Source organism: Lithobates pipiens, unplaced genomic scaffold, assembly GCF_037356315.1.
Source record: "Lithobates pipiens isolate NorthernLeopardFrog02 unplaced genomic scaffold, aLitPip1_a1.2 Scaffold_11, whole genome shotgun sequence".
NCBI lineage: Eukaryota > Metazoa > Chordata > Amphibia > Anura > Ranidae > Lithobates > Lithobates pipiens.
Window position 1 is genome coordinate 12,193,521 of NW_027507696.1, and position 3,091 is coordinate 12,196,611.

The window sequence follows — 3,091 nt, forward strand, 5'->3', positions numbered from 1 at the left end:
CTGAAGACAAGCAGCTAAGGACATGGATTACTGGAACCACGACCTGTGGTCTGATTCAGTTGGTGTCAATCATGTGTCGCAGCAACCAGGTGAGAAGTACAAAGACAAAGTACAAAGTTTGTCTTGCCTACAGTCAAGCATGGTGGTAGGAGTGTCTTGGTCTGGGGCTGCATGAGTGCTGCTGGCACTGGGGAGCTACAGTTCATTGAGGAAACCATGAATGCCAACATGTACTGTGACATATTGAAGCAGAGCATGATCCCCTCCCTTCAGAGACTGGGCCGCAGGACAGTATTCCAACATGATAACAACCCCAAGCACACCTCCAAGATGACCACTGCCTTGGTACCTTGCTAAAGAAGCTGAGGGTAAAGGTGATGACTGGCCAAGCATGTCTCCAGACCTAGACCCTATTGATCATCTGTAGGGCATCCTCAAACAGAAGGTGAAGGAGCGGTGAGGGGCTCTAACATCCACCAGCTCTGTGATGTCATCATGGAGGAGTGGAAGAGGACTCCAGTGGCAACCCGTGAAACTTTGGTGAACTCCATGCCCAAGAGGGTTAAGGCAGTGCTGGAAAATAATGGTGGCCACACAAAATATTGACACTTTAGGCCCAATTTGGACATTTTCACTTAGAGGTGTACTGACTTTTGTTGCCAGCGGTTTAGACATTAATGGCTGTGTGTTGAGTTATTTTGAGGGGACAGCAAATTTACACTGTTATACAAACTGTACACTCACTACTTTACATTGTAGCAAAGTATCATTTATATATACAACATGTTTAGGAGATGCCTTTAAGCTGTATGTAGTGTTACAAAATAATACTGTTTTCACAGACAGCAATAGGGACACCAAATTCTGGCATCACATTAATTAGATGTGTAATGGATTTTTAAAAAGTATTTAAAGGGGTTGCAGACCAACACGGTTTTCCACCTTAATGCATTCTATGCATTAAAGTGAAAAAACTTTTGTGATGCAACTGCCCCCCAGGTCCCCCCTTTTACTTACCTGAACCCGATCGTTCCAGCGACAGGGATGAGCACAGCAGCTGCAGCCGCCATCTTAGGTCCTCATTGGATATATTGATAGCAGCAGCCAATGTCAATCAAATCTAGTGACATGGGAGCTGGGGGGCAGGGCTGAGTCCTGCTGTCTGTGTCAATGGATGCCACAGGAGGGCTCGGGAGAGCGGCTCTCCATGGGGGGCACTCAAAACGAGGAGGAGCGCTGGAGGGGGGGCAGAAGCAGAGGATCAGGGCCACTCTGTGCCAAATCACTGTATAGACATGTTTGTTTTTTATTTTTATTTTTTTAAACAAAGCTTTACAATCACTTTAACTTGACTTAAAGGCATCAGCAGCACCTCAGTCTGATTAATTTAAACTTGAAAAAAGCTGTCTCAGGTAGTTTTAGATGTGACATCTTTTTTTTGATAAAGCATTTTTTTTATAAAGCCCCAAACTGACATGTGGAAGTAACAGCAACAGATCTAAAGGCTATTGGAAAAATTCCTAAAGCCCCGTGTCTCATATATAGAAGAATGTGAATAAATATACCATTTACTTTCAGCTGTAAGTTAAAAGAGGAGTAATAGTACCTGCAGGTCAGTTTGGTTACTGTAGACAGCAAGTGCTTTATTTTAGTTTATTTGAAATATCACCTATATTAAATAGTTAATAGTGTATTTATAAAATAAAAAAAAATGTTGCATGACAATTCACCAAGTGAAAAGGCATGTATATTTCTTCTGTGTTAATGGAGCAAAAAAAAACAAACAAACAAAAACAAATGTTGTTATTAGGCTATTTCCTATGCTGGATACATGTTTTTTTCATAGATTTAAAAGGGAAAGTACTGCATATTTTCACTAGAGGGTGATAAGTATCGTAGAAATGTATTATGCTGGAATCCCTCTAAAAATGCTAGTTGTTTGGTTGTGCCTTAACCACTTGACAACTGGGCACTTAACCACTTAAAGAGGAAGTAAACCCTGATGGGTTTACTTCCTCTTTTTTTCCCTGCAAAGGTAAAGCATAATGGACTACTATGCATCGCATAGTAGCTCATTATGTGTCACTTACCTGACACAGGAGCCAGCGAAGTCGCCGCTGATCCCTGTAGTCCGCCGCGTCCATCTTGCTGGTGGCGTCTCGCAGCTCCGACCAATGACAGCGGCGAAGCCGCGATGACGTCACTCCCGCGCATGCGCACGGGAGTCGCGCCTCGCGGCTCCGCCGCTGTCATATGGCGAGGCCGCGATGACGTCACTCCCGCGCATGCGCACGGGAGTCGACAAATTTGGCAACTCTATTCTTGGACTTGCCGCATTTAGTGCGCATGCGCGCCGCTGTCTACGGCGCATGCGCCGTAGACAGCGGTGCCCATTTTCGGGCAAATATCTCCTAAACCATATAGGTTTAGGAGATATTACTTGGACCTACAGGTAAGCCTTAATCTAGGCTTACCTGTAGGTCACAGTTGTTTGGAAGGGTTTACTTCCATTTTAAGGACCGCCGTATTGCCATTGTACGTCATCGCAATGGCACAGGCAGGCACAAGCACGTACATGTACGTGCCTGCCTTCCAGCGGGTGGGGGGTCCGATCGGACCCCCTCCCGCTGGATACGGCGGTCCGGTTCGCTTCAGGAGCAATCCGTGATGAAGGGATGGCCGTTGGTTTCTGGCCACCCCCTCTGGATCGCTCCTGGCCAATGAGAAGCTTCCTCCCACTGTGTATTGTTTACACAGGAAGGAGGAAGTGATGTCATTCTCCTCGGGGCAGTCTTTTTGACCGGACTACGAGGAGAAGACTAAAAGTAAGTGTGCACCAACACTACACTGACATGTAGGTACACACAGGCACACAAACCCCCCCCAGTCACAGTGTCACTGATTGCATTGATCATTTCTTTACTGATCACTGCATTCAGTGTCAGTGGTAATAGTAAAAACTGTCAGGGCAGTTAGTGTTAGGTCCAGGGTAGCCCCCTATCACCCCCAATAAAGATTTAACCCCCTGATTGCCCCTAGAGTTAACCCTTTCACCCCCTTTTGCCAGTGTCACTAAGCGATCATTTTTCTG